Consider the following 13,532-nt stretch of genomic DNA (forward strand, 5'->3'; position numbering starts at 1 on the left):
GTGCCAGGAGCAAACAAATCATTGTGACCACAAGCCACCTCAATCCATATCTGAGATCCCCAGTGAGAATAACTGGAAAGACTCCATGTTAGGGCAACCCTAAAGCAATTCAGCTTAGGAAGGTGGGGAATGCCCATCCTCGGTGCTCTCTCCGGGCTCATCGGTTACAACGTAACCTTTTGTCAAATATTGGTACAGGTGCTTGACAGAAGTCATCACAGATCACCCACACTGCAACACAAATGGGGCAGGTGTTTTTGTAGGCCTACTTTGGAGAAGATGAGAGCCAGTGAAGTCAAGATCATGCATCTATTAAGAGGGGGGCCGTAATCCAAACAGTTCTGTCTGACTCCATAGCAAATCCTCTTAACTACTGCATTCTGTTGACATCAAGCTCTAGGGCACCAATGACAGCAGGCACCCCAAGCTAGACGTCACCTTTCATTCATGCATTCAACACTCAGCAACACCTAGTGAGTCTCTCTACACTGTGCCAGGCCTTTCGCTTGGCACCGAGGCTTCCCTGATGAGAGAGACATGAACTGTGTCTTCATGGAACTTGGAATCTAATGGGTGAGTGCCAGGGTTGCCACTTAAGGCTGGGTACTTTGGGTCTTGCGCAAAGGCTCCTGGCTGAGTAAAAACTAAAACTCGGCTCACATTCCACTAAGCTATGTGCCCACAGAGCTGCATCCTCCAGAAGAAGCAATTTTTAAAAATTTCCCAAAGCATTATAGGGGCTGTGCAAAAGTGCCCACCTCCCCTACACTTTTCAAGCCAGTGTCACTCTGGGAGATGCCCATGACCCCTGTGGTGCCCAGGGAACGCGAATCTGTACCAGGGCAGATTCCTATGGTAAGGAGGTCGACAAGAGTAGCTTGGTCAAGAAATCAAAATCATGAAATCAAGAAAGCTTGGTCCATTTGACCCCACCAATAAGGTCCACACTCATTTTCAGGAAATCTTGGCCCACCAACCATGATTCAAAACTAATCCCCCCTCCAAGAAAAGTACCTGGATGAATAACATTTCCTGGAATTCCCAAAGATAGTATTCCCATCTCAGCAGACGTCTGAGCCCTTGCTTGGCCCTGGACCTGCAGGCTTTCTCTCCAAAAATGTCATACCCCAGGGAAGCTGAAAGGAAAGTTCCCAGAGATACTTTTTGCACAGAACAAACAAGAAGAAAAGTCAAGGTGACATTAAACCCAAAGCCTAGTGTCCCTGGGAACAGAAGCAGAGACTAAAGGGAAAGTTCTTTGGGAAGAGGAATGAGTTTTCTGTGTGTGCCAACTTTTAGGTTATAACCATATAATGGCTTATATTTATGAAGCCTTCCTGGACGAGGCATGCTGCGTAATCCTTACAGAAACCCTAATACGATTCCTTTTTGATAGATGAGGAAATGGATAACCAGATAAAGCAAATAATTTGGCAAAGATCACATAGTTAGAAAGTGGCAAATGAGGGTCCCCGTGACTCAGACATCAGGTGATTAACTTGCATTGTGGCTTTGCAGGGGACGTCCTCAGCCCTAAGATAAAGATAAAGGAAGTGCGATAAAGGGAGTGTGTTTAAGAAGCAGTGAGGCAGATGGAGAGAAGGGAAAGAAGAGAAGGAAAGGTAGCAGAGGGCGGGCCCAGTAACTTCTCCTGGGTGATAAGGAGAGACAGTTACTACAACCGGCTATAAACCGAGTTGATTGGTGTCAGCATCTAGAGTAGAAAATGTTCCAGCCCGAAAGGACCTTTGTGTTCTCACCCAGCCCCTCCTGGACAGCTGAGGAAGAAGAAGCCCCGAGACAGCTAGTGGCTTCCCACGGGACCCCAGGATGTTCTAGAAGCAGAGCCACGGCCAAGCCCTGGGTCTCCCCGCTCTCAGGTCTAATAATTTCCACCACCCCCGTATCGCTAAGATTAGTATCACCAGTAAGCAGCTGTGGTCACCCCCCACCCAGTTACTTAGCACATGTCACCCTGGCACCCATCTCTGCGCGGCTTAAAAAAAACATTGCCCCAGTCATGTGAGCCTCAGAGGAATGGAAAATTCCAGGTCAGTGAGCAACAGCCCCTCCAGGTATCCTTCTTCATCAGCCCTGCCTTCGGAGGCTCCCAGGCCCTTCAGTCCCACCACCAGTTAATGTTTCACTTTGGTGAGACTTGCGGGAACAAAGAACGTGGAGCTGGCCTTGAGGGGCCAAAAGTAGGCAGCCAGTGGTGCCTGATGTGGCTCGTGAATAAGACCAAATGTACTTTGGGAAAGAACCGGCCAGTCTCCCGCGCGACAGCGGGAAGCTATTCATAGGAAAGCCTGCTATTTGCGTCTGCCTGGCATTTGAATTAGCCTCACCTAACCGCGCTGCCTTCCCCGCCGATGTGAGTCACGTTCCCCCTTCCCAAGCAAGGGCTGGCTGGGGGCAAAGGGGAATTGCTTCTCTGGGCCAGCTGAGGGAAATGCGGGGCCAGGACTGGCATCTCCAAGGTCACTTCCTTCCCCCGACAGGGAGGGCTTAGGATTGGGAGAGCACATTCGTTAGTAATACCAGCCTGATTCTTCTCCGTATTGGAGTGGTGCCTCCTTGGACCCTTCATAATTTCCCCTTCATCCAGGCCCCTGGGCAAATGCAGGAGTCCGGCCCGCTGGTGGCTTAGGCTGCTCCGGAATGGCCTGGGTTTCCCAGGTGAGAAAGCCGATCGGAGCACCACGGGAGGGTAGCTCCCAGATGTCCCCTTGCTCCCCCAGCTCTACCCGCTCCTTGGCCACACCATCTCACAAGCTCCCGCGCTGCAGGCCGGAACGGCAGAGGGCCCCATGCCCGACACCAGCCTCCCTGGAAGACGGACGCTACCTGTCACCCCCCTTCCTGCTGTGCAGTGAAACACAATTCTGGCCTGGCCTTGATGCTGGTCCCAAGTAGCCCTGGTCGGCCCGGCCCAGGCATGAACACCCCTCATCCAAGAATCCCTAAAAGGGGGCTCCCAGAGCCTAGCTGGAGAGTCAGCTTCACCCCACAGTGGCCCTGATAGTTCCCAACCATCTCGGGCCCGGGGGGAAAGGCTCCGACTCTGGCCCCAAAACAAAGTGGCACTTGGAGCCCATCAGGCTATGGGAAGCAGGAAGGTGCTAGGTCTTCCTGCCCACTGACGTCTTCCCTTCCCTACACCCTATTCCGCTCTTCTGCTACAAGCGTGTGGGCTTCTGGGGGGTGTAGGCTGGCGGCCTCTGTCACCTAGCAAATACTCAGGTGCATTTTGAGAGCTCATCCAGCCACGGATGGCTCAGCTCCCCAGCTGGACCATAAGCCCCTCCAGGGACCAGGCTGTACCCCCGTACGGCGGCTCACAGCTGGCATGGACACAAGGACTTCACAGGCACTCACCACGTCTCTTCGGCACCTAGGCTCGGCTCCTTGCAGGCAGCCACTTCTCACCTCTGCCTTTCTGCGGGCCTCTAGGGCCGGCTCTGGCACAGGATAGGTGTTGTTCATTTGACTTGTCCCACTTGAGGGATGGTCTTCATAAATGATTCAGTGCGATGACATAATGGACATAGACAAGATCCTGATGCATTGGACACTTACACTAATGGACGTACGGCGGCTGACGTTGTGGACACGTGGACTCATGCAAGTTCCCCCTTCAAGAAACTAGTGACCTACTTAGAAATTATGCTTCCTACTATTCTTTGTGAGCAAAGACGATCCATGCATGGAAGACATGGGATTTCACCTGTCTTGTCAGTGGAAGGCATGGGCCTCCTGCTAAATCATTCCTTCCTTCCTTCGACGTTTATGGGCGCCTACTGTGTGCCGACTGAGTACACCAGGAGAACAGGCCCAGGTCGGCCCTGCATGAGGGCTCACAGTCTGATAGGGTGAGGTCATGTCCATAGCAAACTCATTACACGGTATCTGGATAGCGTTGCTTTAGAAAGCTGGTCTAAGGGCCCTGGGGTTAAAAAGAGAGCAGACGCGGGGATGTACTGTATGGTGACTAACATAATATAATAAAAAAATCATTAAAAAAAAAAAAAGAAGAGAGCAGACGAATTCCTCCCGGGGGCAAGAAGGGAGGACAAAGGTAGGGAAGGCCATTTGAAGGCTGGACAGATCCAGATGGATACGAGAGTATTCTAGGCCAGAGGATATGAACACAGGCATTGAAATACGGCAGTGCTTTAGGGAGGCGACCACTACGGCGGACACCTTTGGCTGGGGAACAGGGCATTTATTTCTAATAAACTCCGCTGGTTTCAAGGGCTCTTCTTGGAAACCGATGCTCGAATTTACTTCCCCTAACAGTCCCAGGGGCCAGACATGGGTGAAAAGGCTTTCTGAGGGACAGGGTAGAACTTGTGCCTGGAACCCTGGACACAACCAAAGACACCCTCGGGGGCCTGGCAGGAGGCCCTGGCTGACCACGTCCCTAGCACTGACCAGCTAGGTGTGGGCAGACCCTCTCTAGTTCTTTCCCCCTCATGTGACTAAGAACCTTATCATTATAAAAGCTGTAAAAGGGCCAAACTTTAACCTTATTAAAGTCACACTGTTCTGGTCTTGGCAACCCTAATAGGATTTTACAACACAGCCTCTACAGCTGGAGTCCTTGAATAGCCCAAGGTCTGTCATGGTCCGTGATGGGTGACTAATGTGATCACGAATGGAGCCAGCCCACCCACATTCCCACCCTCCCCCTGCCCAGCCCGCACCAGGCTTGCCGTGGCCTTCCATAATGGCCTCCTGTGTCATTACGGAGGGAAACTGAGAAATTTCCACTATTATCCACGACCCCGGGAATAACACATGAGTGTGCCCTATTGCACTTGCTGGCGACACATTATTTTCCCCTGGATTAATGAAGCGCAGTGAAATTTTTACCTGTTATTGTAATGACAAATACATCTAATCAATACCGCGGGAGAGGCAAATAGAGAAGTGACATGAGAGCCAGAATAGGAGAGGGAAAGAGGAAAAGTGGGAAGGGAAGACAGGACACAAAGCAGAAAAGAGAGTGGGGAGAAACAGAAGGGAAGCACAGAGAGACGGGGGGAGGCGGCCCTTCTCCCGAGGGCTATATTGGATCAAACAAGCCTGAGCGCACTGAGGGGTCCCCTCCTGCCCTGGACCACAATAGTGGAAGTCAGGTGAGTCAGTTCCTAAGGAGAGGACCCCCAGAAGCAGTTATTAGCAGAAGGTTCTGCTTATGTTATGGGGGTTATGGACCCTTGAGGACTGGAGGAAAGAGATGCGCTTTCTCCCAAGAAAAACACACACAGAGAGAAATTTTGCACCCAGTGTCAGGGAGTTCTGGAGTTCTAGACCTTCACAAAAAACAAAAACAGAACAGTTCTGTGTCCAGATGATGGTGTTTCAGTAGCGGGGACTGTGTCATCTCCAACAGCCCCCCTCTGCAATGTGAACCTTCCAGAAATAGGTTTGGGAAGATGACAATGGCATTAGCCATGCGCGTCCTCTCTGCTGAGCCTGTCTTGCCCTAGAAGAATGCAACCCTCTCCTCCTTCCCATAGGCCCACCCCAGTGCAGCTTTCCAGGGGCCCACGCTTGCAGGGTCCCCTCATCCACTCCGGGCCATCCAGTTGCCCTTCCAAGAAGTGGTGTCTACTCTGTTCACCAACTTGCTCCGAGTCCTTGAGACCAGCACACAGATGGACCAAGGGACGGCGGCCAAACCACCAATGAGAAAAACATTTGTGACACAAATGAGTCCTCCAGAGCCAAGTTTTCACCTCTCCTGGTGGTTATTTTTAGCAGGTTGTATCATAATGATTTCATATTCTGTATCACCAAAAGCTGGCTCTGTGCAAACGTCATTGGCTTTATTGAAATCGTGTGTCAGTTTCACAGGGCTAGAGATTTCTTTCCCGTTTCTTGATCCACACCTGTAAACCATGTTAGGGGCCAGAGTGATTCGCATTTACAGAACCCCGTGCACTGTCCTCTGGACCATCAGGTACTGATGTTGCCTCCTGAAAAGCAGAGGGGAACAATTGGGTTCTATATGCCCTATAAAAGTGAAGTTCAGCACACAGCGCTTTACCTACTCAGCAGAGGAAAGCCTTAGCTAACTCACAGATGTTATTTCTGACTATATTTTTTAACATTTTGAGACAACTCTGCATTCAAAGAAAGTTGCAAAAAACACACATACTCTAGGATCACAATAGCCAAAAGGTAGAAACAACCCAAATGTCTACTGACAAATGATTGGATAAACGAGATGTACTATACACATACAATAGACTATTATTCAGCCTTGAAAAGGAAGGAAATTCTGGCACATACTACAGTGTCAATGAGCCTTGAAGACATTATGCTCAATGAAACAAGCCTGACACAAAGAAGAAACATTGTAGGGCTCTACTGACATGAGGTACCTAGAATAGGCAGCTCCTAGAGACACAAAGAGGTTGCCACTGGCTGTGGCGTTGGGCATGTGGGAAGTTAGCATTTACCGGACATAGTGTTTCAGTACAGAAAGTTCTAGAGAGGGATGGTGGCGATGGTTGACAACAATGTGAATGCAGGTAATGCTGATGAACTATATGTCACCATGCACGCTGCATGAAAGTAGATTGAAATCGGAATTGTGTTATTGTATTTTACCCCCACTGCCACCAAGTGTGCAAGGAAGTCCCGCGTACGCTTCACGCAGCTTTGCCAACGGTAACACCTGGAATAGCTACAGCGTGGACACTCATGCAATCCAGAGTCAGTGCAGACTTTACCAGTGTTACAAGCACTTGTGTGCACATACATGTGTGTGCAAACGTGCACGTGCACACACATGCATGCACGCACACTTCCGTGCAATGTTCTCTCCTGCATAGCCGCCACCGCATTCCAAGTCCATAACCATTTTGCCCCCACAGGGCTCCTTCGCGCTACCCCTTTACAGCCACACCCGCTGTCCCCACCACCAACCTCTAACTCCTGGCAACCAGGACACTGCTCTTCAGCTCCAGAATGTTTCATTTCAAGAATGTTACATAAATGAAATCATATGGAATGTGACCTTTTGTGGTTGTTTTCTTCGCTCAGCATAACTGCCTCGAGACCCGTCCGACTTGCTGTCTGTATCTCTAGTTAGTTGCTTTTATTATGGAATAGTATTCCGTGATATGGATGCAAAGTTCTGATTATATTTTTATCTGTAATCTTAACTAATTAACTGTTCAATTCTTTGCCCGCATTAAGACCACTGGCAAGCAGACTTGATTCCCATGTGGCCATCCCGGGGGCTCACTCGTGTGTCCCAGGTGTCCGCCCACACAAAAACCTTTGGGCCACAGACTGTGTTTCCTTAAAGAACAAGTTCTTGTGGGGCAAGCTCTTTGGCCTGCTGTCCTTCACCTGTGGGGACCCAAGTGGACAGGCAGGAGGATACAATGGGGACACCATCAGTCCCCAGAACTAGCACAGACTCCAGACCCCTCCTTTCCCACCTTAAGTGCTGAGACTGCCTGGGTGGCATTATGGGACAGGCAACTGGGGCTCCTCTAAAAAGGAAAGTTAAGCCATTGTTCAAAAAACATGGTATTTCCAGGGCACCAGGGTGGCTCAGTCAGTGAAGCATCTGCCTTCAGCTCAGATCATGATCTCGGGGTCCTGGGGTCGAGCCCCACATCGGGCTCCCTGCTCAGTGGGGACCCTGCTTCTCCCTCTCCCTCTGTCACTGCCCCTGCTTGTGCTCTCTCTCTCTCAAATAAATAAATAAATAAATAAATAAAAATCCTTTTTAAAAGAACATGATGTTTCCAACTCTTAGGAGGGAGCCTTTCTATTTCTCCTCCCCACTGCAGCCTTTGACCATTTCCATGACTGTCATCCCAGTGTAACAGAAGCTCCTGGCCCCCCTGCCCAGCCCCGTGCCTGGCATCCCCGAGCACTCAGTGAATGTTGCTACGGATGGTGGTGGCATTGAAGCAGATGGGCCAAGTCATGGGGGGATTACAAAGGATCTCCAAATCAGGCAAGCAAGATGTCCTCTCATTTCATTTCAAAACCCTGCCACCTGGGCTCTTTGACAGCAGGTGGGAGTCAGGGAGAAACAATAAAACAGTCCTTTCTCTTTCCTTCTCACTTCTGGCTCTGACTGCCCTGGCCCTTCCTCCCTTCACACCCACCGTCTGTCTCCCAGACTCTGGGACAGAACTCCGTGTTCTGGGTGGGGTGGGGCTTCTTACCTCAAAGCAAGTGGTAGAGGAGGTGAAAAAGGCATGCTGGGGAGGGTGGCGGCTGAGGGGAGGCGGTTCAGAGCACTCTTCAGGCACAGACGAGAAGGCGCAGGACCAAAGCTGCCTAGAAAAACAAAACAAAATAGGACACAGGAAACTTGGAGCCTTTCCCTCCATTTTCCCCTCCCTGCACCCACACCTTCACGTCCCAGCCTTTGACTCCTCCCATGGGCAACCCGAACAGTTGGCATTTCTCGATCATAGATGGAGGCAAAGAACGGTCAGGCCCCAACATCCCTGGAACTGCCTTGAGGCCCCAGATCCTGGGACTGTTCCCAGCTGCTTAGCTCCCTCCTCTGGGAAGAATAAGGAGAATACGGCTGGAACGCACCTGGACAGGACACAGTCGTAGACATGAGCTCTTTGAAAAGGAGAAAGTTTGTTTAGACCCAAGGGATTGGCCCACCTTCAGGATCCCAAAGGTGACTGCTCAGAGAGGGGCAGCGCACACCAACTCCCATGACAGTCATTTCATAGCTCAGTAAAGTGTCTGTGAGGGGCTGGCAGCCGCATCTCTGTGCGGACATCCCTGCCAGGGGTCCTTCGTGGCACTTCCACTGAGGGTCAGCTGTGGCCTCTCTGGAAGCACTGGAGATGGAGGGGAGGCCCTTCTCTGACACCAGCGATGACTCTCACCGTCCGCTCAAAGCTTTGGAGATTCGGAGATATCCATGTCTTCCTAATCAGAGTTGCTATGCATTCGATCCAGGACTTGGTTTACCTGGGACCCTCCATGTCACAAACTCAGCGTTTCTTCAATAAACTCCATGTTCCTGGGCCATGAACAAATAGCCCAAACTCCTGGCCTTTGTTGTTTAAGGTGAAAGACCGAGCCTGCTAATACAAGTCCCCAAGCCCTGAGCAGCTCTACTGAGATCCTAGTCTCCAGCACATCCAGCTGTTGGTTGGAAGATGGGAGTCAGCAGGATTTCACCTGCGTGGGCCATTTTTATTTAGAATAGGGCTATACCTGCATTGATTTGTTCCTAGTGGGATGTAAATATGAGCCCCCTCAGTATGATAGGCTGTTATTCAGAAAACCTGGGACGTGAAACCCATGAGAAATCTACATTTCTAAGCTCCAATAACTCCTTCTTAATGGGACGACGGGAGAAGAGCAGACACCTGCCACGTTGAAAGTATTCGTACATCCGGCCCTGTTCCCCATTGAAGGATAGGATCCCTTCTCATCCTTCAGGTCGAGGCTTCAATGTGACCCTCTCACATGTTTCTGGGGCCAGCCCATCTGAGCCAGATCCTGCTGCAATTCTCACCCACACAGACGGGACGGCCGAGTGGAGACTCCGAGGCAAGAAAGAGCATGGCATCGCTAGGGCCTGGTGGAAGGCCAGGGGGGCCGCCACAGTGAGTGCTGGGAACAGCAGCACAGGATGAGGTTGGGGGATCACTGAGAACCTGCCCGTGCAGAATTTAGGGGCCACAGCGAGAGGTCTGCTCTCGATCCCAACGTCCACAGCAGGGAGGGAAATTTGTAAATTGCTCACATTGGTTTAAGCCAAGCTTTCTGCCCTGATTCAAGCCACACTGCGATTTGTGTTTGCTGAGCCTGACTCTCCTGGGCCGAGCGCTTGGCCTAGAAGGAACCATTTGAGGACTCTACAGTGACAGAGGCAGACAAGCCACCTCATAATGGGGCTTGCGCTACAGGAGGGGAGAGGAACGCATGTTTCTGCCTGGTGTTGGGGACCAAGCGGAAGGCTCTTTGGGCAGCCTTCATCCTGCTGGTGGCTGAAGAGCCTGCCATCTGCCTCACCCCTCCTCCGGCCTGCCTCTCCGCTGCCCCTGCCCCACCCTGCCCTAGAACAGGGAGTTCTCTGCTGCCGACTCTGGGAGGGCCCCGGACTACACGCAGGGCTGTGCAGGCAGATGGCAGGTGTGAGGGAAGGAAACCGGGCGGGAGGTCAAAGATGGACCATGAGCGGGAGAGAGGACCGCTCCCAAGGTTCCCCCTCACCTATTCAGCCCTCACCTCTGACAAAATGCAAAGGGATGAATGAAATCAAATTCTCTCTGGTGGACTTGGTCAGCGCTGGGATCCCACGTGACTTCCGCTTTGCCCCCTCCTTCAGCACCACCATCACGGAAAGCGCCTACTGTGTGCCGGGTGGGCACCCTGACTAGGAGTGTGGTGGCTTATTGTCCTATTTGCCAGGGACTGGCGGCTCCTAGGACATGGGACTTTCAGTGCCCAAATCAGGCAAACTACTGGGATTCCCACCAACCCTAGTAGAAGTTGACCGTCCAGGAGAGTCAAGAGTCAACAAAATAACTAAGCATGGGCGGCTTGTGGGTAGTAGCAGCAGGTAGGAGTAAATAGTCTCCCTCCTTAGAACCGGAGACACATTCTTGGCACCTAGCTCCGGTCCTGAAAGGACCCAGGGCCTGCTTCCATGGTGCCGCCCCAGGCCGAGCCGAAGCCCGTGGGATGGGCAGGCGGGCAGTGGAGTTGGGACCACTGTCTCTTGTCTGCTAAGGTTGCTTTCATTAAATCAAGCTGCGGGAGCTCGTCCGCTGGCTCTGGAGGCCTAGGTCAGCTAAGGACAGGCTGATTAGCTTGCCCCTCTGGGCCTTTCTCTTCATGACACGGCCTCTGGCTCAGAACAAAGGCTCCTCATTTTGCTGGGACGCGGAGAGTTGAATGCGAGCGTGCTGCCACCTGCTGGCGGAGGGAGCTATTTCAGGTGGCGAGCGGAGGCCTCCTCACCGACAGCGACAGGTGAGCCCAGGTACTGCTGAGCCCCGTCCACAGAGTGCCCTGGGCCAGACCTCCAGTGGGCAGCACCTGGGGACACACTCAAAGGCACATCTGGAAGAGCACAGGGAGGTCTCCAGTGCCTGCGCTCAGTTCCACCACGTGTTTCTCAAATTCCCAGCTGGTAAGGGCACGCTTCTAGCTATCATGCAACCCAGTGGGCCCCAGGGGTGGGCTGGAAGGGGCTGTACCAGAGCCAATTATTAAATATTCAGGGATTTTTTACAAGCTGCAACGACAACTTCAAATCGGTCATGGTGAGAGCATTTTCACTATGGAAATTGGCAAATGCTATAAATTAGAGGTCTCTCCGCCCCACCCCCTCCAGTGGAATTGTCAGCACAGCTCTGCGAAGTCCCTGCCAAACTTCAAACCCTGTAACCCAGAGAGAGCAAGTAGCCTGTTCACAGGGATTGTCTCAGATAAACCACCAAGTATGCAATCAACGCCACTGAGAAGAGAGACATTCAGGTAAAAGGGAATTCGTGGAGAAGAAACGTTTTTACACTCCCCTGCAACAGCTAATGTCATAGTTAAGGGCCCTGCATCAGAGACACCTGGGTTTGAGTGACAGCCCTAACTGCATGACAATGAGCCTCACGCTTCTCGGTCCTGGGCTCCCTGTCTGCAGGTCGGGGTAACAGTAGCAGCTATCTTGAATGGACTTGTGAGGGGTTGCATCGAAATCTTAGAATATTGCCAGGCACAAAGTGCGTGCTCATTATATGTTAACTACTACCAGTTATCGATTAGAATCACAGCCTCAGCGGGCACGGAGTCGATCTTGGCACCTTCCTCCTAAACCCAGTTTCACCTCTGGGTGTCCTTCCCCGGGTGGGGAGGTGGGGAGGTGGGGATTGGTTCCTCTGTCCTCCCCAGCTGCTAAACTTTGACATCAGCTTCCGTTTGGCCACTCATTCGTGCTGGTGCCCTGCAGTCGGCACCTAGAACAGAGAATCTCCTAGAACATGAAGTGATTAGGTAACTCCCTGAATGTAAAAGCATGCAGAAGCGACCCAAAGATTTTCTGTCAATGAATTCCTGGCCAGTTAAGATGTCCAGTATGTGGGTTACCCCACATCCAAGTATGGGGATTAAGAGGTACAAGCTTCCAGTAATAAAATAAATAAGTCGCGCATGCGTGCACACACAGATACACACACACACACACGACATCCAATGTGCAAGTTCAGAAAAGGCAGGACTCAAATCTGATTGTAACTACAAGACTTAACTCCTCCTAACTCATCTTGCCTTCTAACCAGCAGGAAAACCGTATTTCCCAAAGGTCTGACACTTCTAATTACAGATTGATGTGATCACGTGACTGAGATTACTAGACGCGAGGAAGGCAAAATGTCTTTACTCAGAGTGGGGCTGGGAGGCTAAAAATGAGGGGTTCTGCGTGTAAAATATTGGAGGGAGAAGCTGCAGTCACTATAGCAGTGGGTTTTCTTAAGCCTATTCACTTCCTGGCCTTCGGGCACTTCTGGACCATCCTGCACACCCCTCCCCCACCTCCGGGATAAGCTGTCCTGTGAGTCCAGGCAGGGCATGCGGCTGAATTTCGTCTGTAACACTCTCTGCCTTGGTGTGACTTTGGCCTCCACATCCCACGAGGCCCAGAGCCCACTCTGTTGCCTCTACAGCACCTTCCCAAAAGTCCCCCCTTTCCAACCCTGGTCTCCCCACTGCAGCTCAGACCTCTACCACCACCAATCTGGGTTACTGAAATAATCCCCTCATTGTTCCTTCTGCCCCCATCTGGCTCCCTTCAATCCGGCTTGCGGGCAGATTCCTCTTCCAGGTACGAGGCTTACCAAGACACATCCCTACTCAAGATTGCCCATGACAGGGGCACCTGGGTGGCTCATCTGGTTAAGCATCTGCCTTCATCTGGGGTGGTGGTCCCGGGATCCTGGGATGGAACCCAGAGTCGTGCTCCCTACTCCGCGGGGAGCCTGCTTCTCCCTCTCCTTCTGCCACTACCCCCCCATGCTTTCTCACTCTGTCAAATGAATAAATAAAATCTTGGGGGAAAAAAAAAGAATGCCCATGATATCCCAGGTCCTGCCCCAAAGTCCAGGTTCCTTGGAGTTCTGAAGACTTTCTATGAATCAACTTTTCCTTAGTGTCTACAATCATCTCCCCCACACGCTTGAAGCTCCAGCCAGAGCGAGTGGCTTCCCACTCCTGAGTATGACTTGTGCTCCTGGGCCACCGTGTTTACTCCGGCACTCCCATCTGCGGGCACGCTCCTCCGGCTCACCCCGTCTCCATCCCGCCCATCTCGTAGATCCAAGTCAAAGTCTTCCTCCTCCACGAAGCCTTATGGAAGCTGGGATTGCTCTCTCACCCTACCAAGTGTTGTCCCGGTGCTCTGTGCTTGTGTTAGGCTCTGACCGCAGGCCCTTCTGCGTTCCCGGCTGGGGTATCAGCTTCCATGGGACTGGGGCCACGCTCACTTGCTCATCTTTGCTCCCCGACAGCAGCCAGCATTAACACCT

The 13,532-nt window shown here is 51.8% G+C and overlaps 1 long non-coding RNA gene across 1 annotated transcript; it reads right to left on the reverse strand.

Moving 5' to 3' along the window:
- Positions 1 to 5,822: 5,822 nt before the first annotated feature.
- LOC109490277 lies at positions 5,823 to 8,529 on the reverse strand. The gene is made up of 3 exons (XR_002143576.2): positions 8,392 to 8,529; positions 8,202 to 8,316; positions 5,823 to 5,984 (listed from the first exon to the last, which is right to left on the reverse strand). It is a non-coding gene; the product is annotated as an uncharacterized LOC109490277 (long non-coding RNA).
- Positions 8,530 to 13,532: the final 5,003 nt, after the last annotated feature.

The sequence above is a fragment of the Ailuropoda melanoleuca genome, chromosome 2 (assembly GCF_002007445.2).
Source record: "Ailuropoda melanoleuca isolate Jingjing chromosome 2, ASM200744v2, whole genome shotgun sequence".
Classification (NCBI taxonomy): domain Eukaryota; kingdom Metazoa; phylum Chordata; class Mammalia; order Carnivora; family Ursidae; genus Ailuropoda; species Ailuropoda melanoleuca.